The sequence below is a fragment of the Paramormyrops kingsleyae genome, chromosome 13 (genome assembly GCF_048594095.1).
Source record: "Paramormyrops kingsleyae isolate MSU_618 chromosome 13, PKINGS_0.4, whole genome shotgun sequence".
NCBI classification, from domain to species: Eukaryota; Metazoa; Chordata; class Actinopteri; order Osteoglossiformes; family Mormyridae; genus Paramormyrops; species Paramormyrops kingsleyae.
Window position 1 is genome coordinate 888,340 of NC_132809.1, and position 12,433 is coordinate 900,772.

A 12,433-nucleotide genomic window follows, 5' to 3' on the forward strand; every position below is an offset into this window, starting at 1 on the left:
ACCGTGTCCATCCCTTTATGACCAGTCTACCTGAGTGCTGCCACTGACCGTGTCCATCCCTTTATGACCACAGCCTACATGAGTGCTGCCACTGACCGTGTCCATCCCTTTATGACCAGTCTACCTTAGTGCTGCCGCTGACCGTGTCCATCCCTTTATGACCAGTCTACCTGAGTGCTGCTGCTGACCGTGTCCATCCCTTTATGACCGCAGCCTACCTGAGTGCTGCCGCTGACCGTGGCCATCCCTTTATGACCGCAGCCTACCTGAGTTCTGCTGCTGACCGTATCCATCCCTTTATGACCAGTCTACCTGAGTTTGCTGCTGACCGTATCCATCCCTTTATGACCGCAGTCTACCTGAGTGCTGCCGCTGACCGTGTCCATCCCTTTTTGACCAGTCTACCTGAGTGCTGCCGCTGACTGTGTCCATCCCTTTATGACCACAGTCTACCTGAGTTCTGCCGCTGACCGTGTCCATCCCTTTTTGACCACAGCCTACCTGAGTGCTGCCGCTGACCGTGTCCATCCCTTTTTGACCAGTCTACCTGAGTGCTGCCGCTGACTGTGTCCATCCCTTTATGACCACAGCCTACCTGAGTGCTGCCGCTGACCGTGTCCATCCCTTTTTGACCATAGCCTACCTGAGTGCTGCCGCTGACCGTGACCATTCCTTTGTGACCAGTCTACCTGAGTGCTGCCGCTGACCGTGTCCATCCCTTTATGACCACACCTGAGTGCTTGTCAAGTTGTCCCTTTTCCTTTTGTGCAATTTCCCCAACTTGAAAGGAATAACAACATCCACTTGGAGGTATAACTGGATTCCACTCGACAGACTAAGCAAACCCACTATTTCTTTTATCCTTATTTTCCTTTTATTCGGATCTCAGCAAGGTAACCAATGTTGCCACCAGATAACGTAGTCAGGTAGAAAACCTTTAAGCAAAAAAGAAAAGAAATAGACCCCAAACTATTACATACATGTTAAGTCGCGGGCAGTGGAGGAGCCCCTTAAGGCCACACATGACCGATTACTACAAGAGTTTGCTGGGAACAATCCAGTCCTCTATCTGACTCAGGCTGATGAGTCCAATCACTGAGGTTTCACTACAGTTCATTTGCTAGTAGGCGTGAATAGTACAGGTGAGGGATGGGTTTGTTTGGCCCAGGTAATTGTTGTTACGCAATTTATGGCATAAGTAATCATGTTAATCATATTAATCATATGTTAACCAAGTATTTTCAGTGATTCAGGGACAATACGTCAATGTGTTATCAGAGAGGTTGATTTATACCACACTTTAATTAAAGTAAGTGAATTAAAGTTTAAGTAGAATCACTGTTGGTGTCCTCAATCCTTTAAATAAATATTTGACAGGGAGTCTTTTCAGTGTCAGCTCTGTGGTTAGCATGATCATGTCACTGCCTCCTGGAACTGGCCTGATTTGTGAATACCTCCTGTGATTGGTGTGCTCAGGTGACTGCCTGTTGTGATTGGCATGATCATGTAACTGCCTCCTGTGATCATATGACTGCCTCCTTTGAATGGAATGATTGCACAACTGCCTCCTGTGTTTGGTGCGATCATATGACTGCTTCCAATGACCATGTGACTGCCTCCAGAGAGTGGTGTGATCATGTGACTGGCTCGATTGTGTAACTGCCTCCTTTGGTATGATCACATTACTGCCTCCTATGACTGACATGATCATGTGACTGCCTCCTATGATTGCCATGATCACTGCCCCTGGTTTTTGTAAGAATCGTTTTATTTCATAAGACAGGAGTATTATATGTGGGGGGGGCTGGGCTTCATTTCCACTTTGCACAGCTGCACTCATAACAGCGGGGACGCCACTGCAGCAGCCTCATGCGGCACCTACACCTTCATACGCAGCAAGCAGGTGGCCATGATAATGACTGGCATCAAGTTACTGCTGCAGTCCGACACCAAAATTCATACAGATACAACATACACTCACCTAAAGGATTATTAGGAACACCATACTAATACGGTGTTTGACCACCTTTCGCCTTCAGAACTGCCTTAATTCTACGTGGCATTGATTCAACAAGGTGCTGAAAGCATTCTTTAGAAATGTTGGCCCATATTGATAGGATAGCATCTTGCAGTTGATGGAGATTTGTGGGATGCACATCCAGGGCACGAAGCTCCCGTTCCACCACATCCCAAAGATGCTCTATTGGGTTGAGATCTGGTGACTGTGGGGGCCATTTTAGTACAGTGAACTCATTGTCATGTTCAAGAAACCAATTTGAAATGATTTGAGCTTTGTGACATGGTGCATTATCCTGCTGGAAGTAGCCATCAGAGGATGGGTACATGGTGGTCATAAAGGGATGGACATGGTCAGAAACAATGCTCAGGTAGGCCGTGGCATTTAAACGATGCCCAATTGGCACTAAGGGGCCTAAAGTGTGCCAAGAAAACATCCCCCACACCATTACACCACCACCACCAGCCTGCACAGTGGTAACAAGGCATGATGGATCCATGTTCTCATTCTGTTTACGCCAAATTCTGACTCTACCATTTGAATGTCTCAACAGAAATCGAGACTCATCAGACCAGGCAACATTTTTCCAGTCTTCAACTGTCCAATTTTGGTGAGCTCGTGCAAATTGTAGCCTCTTTTTCCTATTTGTAGTGGAGATGAGTGGTACCCGGTGGGGTCTTCTGCTGTTGTAGCCCATCCGCCTCAAGGTTGTGCGTTTTGTGGCTTCACAAATGCTTTGCTGCATACCTCAGTTGTAACGAGTGGTTATTTCAGCCAAAGTTGCTCTTCTATCAGCTTGAATCAGTCGGCCCATTCTCCTCTGACCTCTAGCATCAACAAGGCATTTTCGCCCACAGGACTGCCGCATACTGGATGTTTTTCCCTTTGCACACCATTCTTTGTAAACCCTAGAAATGGTTGTGCGTGAAAATCCCAGTAACTGAGCAGATTGTGAAATACTAAGGTAAGGTAGCCTGGGCTAAATGTAAGTTGATGAAAATAAGGTCTATTTAGCTCAGACTACCTTAAATCTGGCAAGTTATCCGGCTAAGCAAGTAATCCTGCTTTGTGAAACAGACCGCAGGAGATTGTCTTGACCAGGACCACACCCCTAAATGCATTGAAGCAACTGCCATGTGATTGGTTGATTAGATAATTGCATTAATGAGAAATTTAACAGGTGTTCCTAATAATCCTTTAGGTGAGTGTATATCCAAATGCTGAATGATCTGGTGAAGTTTGTCTCCAGTGGCTACCTATACTTATGCACCACTAGTGACGGTACAGCACATCAGAACACTAAGTGAGGACCCAAAGTGACTTGTGGCCAGATTTTCTGGAGAGCAAACTTAAAACTCGTGTCTTACGCTTGTGTCCCCAGCCTGAAATATGAAAACACTTCATTTGTTTTTCGTCACAGTTAAGTTCAAATACATGCTTGATTTATGCAGTCTTCAGAAAGCACCTGGATCACCTTAAATGAAGCATTAAAATGTAAATAATATAGAGATACAGAAATCTTGTCAACTTCTGGAAGGAACATTAATGAAGTAACAACTAAGCTTGGATATCACACTCTGGATGATACCTCAGAGATCACTCCCTGGGAACACCTCAGAGATCTTTCTCTGAACAATACCTTGAACAGCACTTGGGCTGCTCTTATGAGAGCTAAAAGCAGAGATTAATATTACTCGGCTTATCTGCTATTGCGCTAAGACTCAATGGTTGTTTCAAATGGAAAGCAGAAAATCATGTCATCAGCATTTTCTTAAAACACCTTAGAGGCAGGTGACCTCAAGACACACAAAATATTACACATCCCCTTGTAGACTTGAAAAGTGCAAGACTGGGTCAACATACAAATGTGGCAACACAAAGAACAAATCCTATGTTCAGAAGCCAAAAGCATGCAGGCCTTCTCTGCATTGGTACATTTATAAAAGAATTTGAGCTTTTTTTTTTAGTCTGAAGTGTGCATCAAAGTGAAAATAAAGAAATCAAATGAGCTAGAGGCTACATTTTCCTTCAGTCTGAGAGCTGGAGGTGCCATGAAATGAAACAAGCATGGGCACTGACACCCTCAGTACATTTTTTACATAAAGAACCCTCTGGGATGTTATTTACAGATGAGGCTGTCATGCTCTGTTAATGGGTCATTTAAAAGCTATTATTACACTAATAATACACCGAGAAGGCTCTCTTCTTATTACTACAATTTCTGCGAGCAACAGTCACAAAAGAAGTGTCCGAACTTTTGGAGATGGACGAGGGTTTCCATGGAAGCGACAGGACGTGTTGGGGCCACAGGGATGCAGCAGCAGCAGAGCTACCCATCCAAGCGCGTCTAGAGACTTCCACAAGTACAGTGTGAAAGTAGGAGGCCTGGGGGTGGGGGGCAGTCATTTGGCCACATGCCGGCGCAGGCTGGGGTTCTGCTCTGCTGGTTGCAGCTCCGCGTCGAGGAGAATGTGAGGCTGCAGCCCGGAACCTTGCGGCGCTGCATCTGGTGCAGATGTACCGTCTTGAAGCGAGTGCCCTTGCAGCTGTATGGTTTGTGGCACAGCATGCACGGGACAGCACTCGGGGCGACCCCCTGGCCCGGCAGCTCTGGGAACCCCTCCCTGGCACCACCCCTCACCCAGTCTGCCCTGTTTGAGCCACCCTCCCCTTCGCTGGCCCCCTCCACCTCTTGCTGGTAGTCCGAGCTTCATCCTGCTCCAGCTGGAGAATGCTCCTCAGTGTCAGCCCAGGGCTCACCTCATCCCGGCTGGGAGATGCTTGGCTGCTGCCCCCACTGTGGTTGCTGTTGTTGTAAAGGTGGGAATGTGGATGGTGGCATCCCTGGGTGCTAGTCATTCCATTCAGGACCCTGACCCCTTCCTCATCCTCCTCCTCCTCCTCCTCTTTCTCGTCGAACACATCAGCCACGCTGATGACCTCCTTCTCAATTTTCACTGGCATGCTGGATTTGCGGGGCTTCTTCTTGGGTGTGGGGTCAACAAAATGTTCCTGGATGCCAGTACCAGGCAGCTTGTGGCTGACAAGCCCTGCCTCGGCCACTAGAGGATTGTGGGAGCCAGAGGCCGAGGCCTGCTGCTCCATGAGAAACATGTTGTTAGAGGCCGGAGGGAGTATGGAGCTGGTGGGCAGGGAGACCGGTGAACTGACAAGATCCCCAGGGGACAACAGCGCACAATAGAATGGGGGTATCGGTTGTACTGGCTGGACTGATTTCAAGGATGGGAAGATCAGAGAACTTTGCAGGGGAGACTGCAGCATGGGCTCGAGCGGTGGGGTAGTGAAGCCAAGAGGTGGCCGTCCCGGGCTGGTCAGAGTCAAACTGCTTTTGGTGCTGGAGATGACAGATGTGCCAGAGCCAACGCTGGAGCGGATGAGGTCCTTGTCACGGTTGTTCCGCAGCATGGGCATGTGTAGTCGGGGGTTAGGGTTGGCGCTGTGCCGGTTGAGGCTGCGCAGGGAGCTGAACACCATGTTGCAGCCCTCGATAGTGCAGCGGTGCTTGATCTTCAGGTGCACAGCATTGTAGTGGATCCTCTGGGTGCCCTTGTCATAGAAGGTCTTGCCGCATGCGTTGCAGCACACTCGGCCCTTGCGTGAGATAGAACCCATGCGCCGCATGCGATGCATCTTGGAGGAGAAGGACGAGGTAACGATGCTCTTGGCTTGCTCACTCTTAACAAATGCATGTTGCTCACTCAGTCCAGCCGGCTGCTGCTGCATTGGTGCTTGCTGCTGTTGAGGCTGCTGGGAGGTGGGGGTCGGGGAGATGGTTGTTACGCTAGCAGGCTCAGGCTTAGGCTCGATCGCCACAGTGACACCGGTGCCCCCCAGGCCTGGGCTTTGCCCATAGCGGAACGGTGAGAGAGACACCTCCGACTCACTGCTCTCGTTGGGGTCACTCAGGTTTGGCAGACTGGACTCCCGTGGCCTGTGACCTGGCTGCTCCAGCATGAGCCCATTTGGGGGCAGACACTGGGTTGATGTACTGGAAAGGAAGCAGGAAGGCCAGGCTGTTGGGGATGTTCTCAAAGTGGTGTATAGTGGAGAGACTGCTGTTCTCGAGGTGCGTCAGCAGGCTGGGGCTACGAGAGCGGTTGTTGCTCTCGATGAAAGTCCTGATGTCAGAGTCAGTCTTTGATGAGGGCACTGCGATGGCCTGGCCTTCTTTCTCCTAGATGGACAGATCTCCTCCTCCCGGGACATGATAGTCCAGTGGTCCAGAACCTTGCCTGCAGCATCCTGAAGGCCATATCAAGGGGAACAAAGGACACCACAAGAAGTCATTGATTCTGCATAATTGGCACAGCTGATTAAAGGTAAATAGCTGCCTGCCTGCAATGTCCAGGCCTCCTGGAGCAAAGACCTCGTAGATCTTAACAGAGCGACACCGCACACACCCTCCTTCTCCTAGCTTCCCTTTCAGTCTTCTTCTCCTGTGTCACCATGCAGGAAGTCATTACATTCATGGATAGAGAACAGGAACGTTTTCAATCTTGTCAACCGTAAAAACAACCTAGGGCTTTGGGGCACTGCTATTAGTCAGTCCCTGTGATACACCTCAAAGTCTATTGTTTCTCAGCTGATCCATAGAAATGCCTCACAGAAATACAAATACAATGACTCCCACAACAGAGGAGGAAGACTGACCTCTAACCGGTGTGTTATGGTTTTGCAACGGTCCTGTTACACTTCTGTGATAGTTACCTACCTGCATTATGCTACCCTAGCTGAATCTCACCCCCGTATTGGTCCACACTCAAGCCCCAGCCACCTGTGGAAGCATTTCTCAGGTTGCAGAAGCTTTAAGTAATGCCTGGTAATTGCAATACTTACATTCGGCCAGGAGATGGCAGCAAGAAAATAGAACAATAATTTATTATAATTCACAAGGTAAATTTATTGTGTATGTCTGTGTATGTGTGTGTTTTACTGCACTTTGGGGACAATTTTATCAAATGTGATCTATGCAAACCCACACACACAGTGCCCAGTTACAGCATGCACACGCGCGCGCACGCGCACACACACACACACACACACACACACACACACACACACAGCGCCTACTTAGAGCACACACACTCACACACTGTGTGCTGATACAGCCCACACACACAGTGCCCTGTTACAGCACACACACACACACACACACACACACACACACACAGCGCCCAGTTAGAGCACACACACACACACACACACACACACACAGCGCCCAGTTAGAGCACACACACACACACAGAGCCCCCGGTCAGAGCTCACACACACAGACACAGTGCCCTGTTACTGCACACACACATTTTATGTTGCCGTCTGGTGGCCAAAATTGAGTACTACCATTTAAAAACATTAAAAATGCTCATTTCTGGTAATTGCAATACTTACATTCGGCCAGGAGATGGCAGCAAGAAAATAGAAAAATAATTTTCCCACGGTTATTATGATAATTCACAAGGTACATTTATTGTGTGTGTGTGTGTGTGTGTGTATGTGTGTGTTTTACTGCACTTTGGGGACAATTTTACCAAATGTGATCCATGCAAACCCACACACACACACACACACACACACAGTGCCCAGTTACAGCGCACACACACATGGATAAACACAAACACAAAAAGTGCCCAGTCACAGTGCACACACACAGTGCCCAGTTACAACACAAACACACACACACACACAGCCCCCGGCTAGAGCTCACACACACACACACACACGATGCCCAGTTTCAGCGCAAACATACACAGTTCCAAGTTACAGTGCACGCGCACACACACACAGCCCCCAGTTAGAGCTTACGCACACACAGAGTCCCTGGTTACAGCGCACACATACATAGAGCACACACACAGTGCCCAGGTACAGCGCACACATACATAGAGCGCGCACACACACACAGTGCCCAGTTACAGTGCGCACACATACACACACACACCACCCACTTACAGCACACACACATACACACACACACCACCCACTTACAGCACACACACATACACACACAGCACCCAGTTACAGCGCGCGCACACACAGCGCCCACTTAGAGCAAACGCACAGAGACACCCCGATTAGAGCTCTCACACACACACAGTCCCCTGTTACAGCGCACAGACAGTGGCCAGTTACAGCGCGCCCACACACACACAGTCCTCACATGGAGTACGTACACACACACACACAGTCCACTGTTACAGCACACACAGACAATGCCCAGTTACAGGGAACACACACACACACACACAGAGTGCCCTGTTACAGCGCACCCACACACACACAGTGCCCTGTTACAGCACACACACACACACACAGTGCCCTTGTTACAGCGCACCCACACACACACACACACAGTGCCCTGTTACAGCACGTGCACACACACAATGCTGTTACAGTGCGCACACACACACACACACACACAGAACGCCCCCGGTCAGAGCTCACGCGCGCGCACACACACACACAGTGCCCTGTTACAGCACGTGCACACATACACACACAGTACCCAGTTACAGCACACACAAACACACACACACAAAGTGCCCAGTTACAGCGCACACACACACACACACACACAGTGCCCTGTTACAGCACACACACACATACAGGACTCAGTTACAGCACACACACACACAGTGCCCAGTTTCAGCGCAAACATACACAGTTCGCAGTTACGACTCACACACACACACAGTGCCCTGTTACAGCGCGCCCACACACACACAGTGCCCAGTTACAGCACATGCACACACACACACACATACACAGTGCCCACTTAGAGCACACACACAGTGCCCAGTTAGAGCACACACACACACACACACACAAACAGAGCCCCCGGTCAGAGCTCACACACATTCACACAGTTCCCTGTTACAGCACACACAAACACACACAGCCCCCGGCTAGAGCTCACACACACAGACACAGTGCCCTGTTACAGCACACACACACACACAGCGCCCAGTTAGAGCACACACACACACACACACACACACAGAGCCCCCGGTCAGACATACACACAGACACAGTGCCCCGTTACAGCACAGGCACATTTTATGCTGCCGTCTGGTGGCCAAAATTGAGTACTACCATTTAAAAACATCAAAATGATTTTTTCTGGTAATTGCAATACTTATATTCGGCCAGGAGATGGTAGCAAGAAAATAGAAAAATTATTTTCCCACGGTTATTAGGATAATTCACAAGGTAAATTTATTGTACATTTGTTTGTCTGTGTGTATGTGTGTGTTTCACTACACTTTGGGGACAATTTTATCAAATGCGACCTATGCAAACTCACACACATTCACACAGTGCCCTGTTACAGCACACACAAACACACACAGCCCCCGGCTAGAGCTCACACACACAGACACAGTGCCCTGTTACTGCACACACACATATTATGCTGCCGTCTGGTGGCCAAAATTGAGTACTACCATTTAAAAACATTAAAATGATATTTTCTGGTAATTGCAATAATTGCATTCGGCCAGGAGATGGCAGCAAGAAAATAGAAAAATAATTTTTCCATGGTTATTATGATAATTCACAAGGTACATTTATTGTGTATGTGTGTGTGTTTTACTGCACTTTGGGGACAATTTTATCAAATGTGATCCATGCAAACCCACACACACACACACACACAGGGTTCGAAATTAACTTTTTTGATCACCAGCCAAAGTGGCTGGTAACTTTCTGAAGTTACCAGCCAATCAGAATTTCCATTAGACAAATTTTTATGTGGTGAAAATAAGAGATTATGAATGCCACTGAATGATAATTTGATCATTTTATTAACAGTGCATGAAAAACGCACAGAAAGTGCAATACACACAACAAACTATACAGTTATAAACTGTTATAAACTTAACTATACATCCCCACCACGAAACTGTTAGTTTTATTTTTTTCTTTCGTGTACTCACGGCAAATCTGACAAAACATGACCGCATTTTTACTATCAAACACTAGCCAATGACGACCTGTCTGCCATTTACAATTAAACTTCCTTCTCTTTGTTTCGCACGCTCTGTCAACATTTTCATCTTCTGCCTCCTTCCTCTTCTCACCTCTTCCTGATCCTGACGTCTGTCCTAACCACCGCAGCATTTTGATTTTAGCTTATTTCGCTGTCCAGCTCAGTCCTCTTTGTTCATCCGATATTTCCTATTTCTTGTTTGTATTTTCGCGCTCTCGTCGTTGATTGGACCCGCAAACCGAAGCGTACAGTATCTGCGCGCTGCTGCCAAAGGTATCTAAAACGTCACCCGTAGTGTAGTGTTCATGTGAAATGTAGGACGGAGGGGACCAACGACCCAGAGCGTCTCTGACATGATTTGCATGACTGGTTCATGCATCACCGGCCAAACTGGCTGGTAAGTTTTTATCAGTGCCCAGTTACAACACAAACACACAGCCCCCGGCTAGAGCTCACACACACACACACACACACACACACACAGCCCCCAGTTAGAGCTTACGCACACACAGTGCCCAGTTACAGCACATACACACAGAGTCCCTGGTTACAGCGCACACATACATAGAGCACACACACACAGTGCCCTGTTACAGCACACACACACATACAGGACTCAGTTACAGCACGCACACACACACACACACACACAGTGCTGTTATAGCGCACACAAGCACGCACACACACACACACACAGTGCCCACTTAGAGCACACACACACACACACACACACAGAGCCCCCGGCTGGAGCTCACACACACAGACACAGTGCCCTGTTACAGCACACACACACACACAGCGCCCAGTTAGAGCACACACACACACACACAGAGCCCCCGGCTAGAGCTCACACACACAGACACAGTGCCCTGTTACAGCACACACACACACACAGCGCCCAGTTAGAGCACACACACACACACACACACAGAGCCCCCGGTCAGAGCTCACACACATTCACACAGTGCCCTGTTACAGCACACACACACACACACACACAGAGCCCCCAGCTAGCGCACGCACGCATGCACGCACACAGTGCCCTGTTATAGTGCATACACACAGACACAGTGCCCTGTTACAGCACAGGCACATTTTATACTGCCGTCTGGTGGCCAAAATTGAGTACTACCATTTAAAAACATCAAAATGATTTTTTCTGGTAATTGCAATACTTATATTCGGCCAGGAGATGGTAGCAAGAAAATAGAAAAATTATTTTCCCACGGTTATTAGGATAATTCACAAGGTAAATTTATTGTATATTTGTTTGTCTGTGTGTATGTGTGTGTTTCACTACACTTTGGGGACAATTTTATCAAATGCGACCTATGCAAACCCACACACACACACACACAGTGCCCAGTTACAGCACAGACACAGAGTCCCCGGTTAGAGCTCACACACACTCAGGGCACTGTTACAGTGCACACACACTGCGCCCACTTACAGCCCACACACACATAGTGGCCATTTAGAGCACACACACCAACACACTGTGCGCTGTTACAGCACACACACACACACACACAGCGCCCACTTAGAGCACACACACATACACAGAGCCCCCGGTCAGAGCTCACACACACTGACACAGAGCCCCATTACAGCATACACACACAAACACACAGAGCCCCCGGTTAGAGCTCACGCACACTAACACAGTGCCCCATTACAGCACACACACACACACACCCAGTGCCCAGTTACAGCGCGCACACACACACACACAAACACACACACTGTATTAATGAAAGAGAACTGCCTGTATCTACCATTGCCAAAAACTGCTGCCCCCTGATGGTGATTGGTAATGTGAGCGCTTTGAAAGTAATGGACACCCTTCCTTGCATCTGTAAGGTGTTTGTATGGCTAACCTTACTCGAAGTTTGTTTATGTTGTTGGTCAGCTCTTGGGTGGTTGAACTGATTAAGATAGCATTTGACTTCCTGCCAATCCTGTTCAATCAGTGTTCCCACTCTCACTAACTTTTCCACAGTTTTAGCAGTACCTCTCAGTAGGCTTGGCAGACAGGGATTATAATTACGCAGAATAGCATGTACCACATCCTTCTCTGTCATGTCATTCTTCCATCGCAGACACAGTGCCCTGTACTGGAAAGCAAAGTTACGGATGGTCTCTTGGGGTCCTTGTTTCCTCTCATGGATTCTTCTCTCTGCTTCTGCTTCATAATCCTCGGAAAGAAAAGATCTTAGGAAAGCATCCTTAAATTGACTCCATGTTCCAATGGCTCTTCTCTCTGCCAACCACCAATCTTTAGCAGTACCTGACAGAACAGATGACATTGTAGCTAGTACTTCCACATCGCTCATTGGTCTAACAGCTAAGAATTCTTCACACCTCTCAATATATGCCACTGGATCTTCATCTGATTCCTGGCCAAAATGTGG

At 48.2% G+C, this 12,433-nt stretch overlaps 1 pseudogene; it reads right to left on the reverse strand.

Annotated features, from left to right (window-relative positions):
• Positions 1–4,654: 4,654 nt before the first annotated feature.
• On the reverse strand, positions 4,655–6,292 carry LOC140578276 (zinc finger protein basonuclin-2 pseudogene; annotated as a pseudogene).
• Between the last annotated feature and the right edge of the window lie 6,141 nt (positions 6,293–12,433).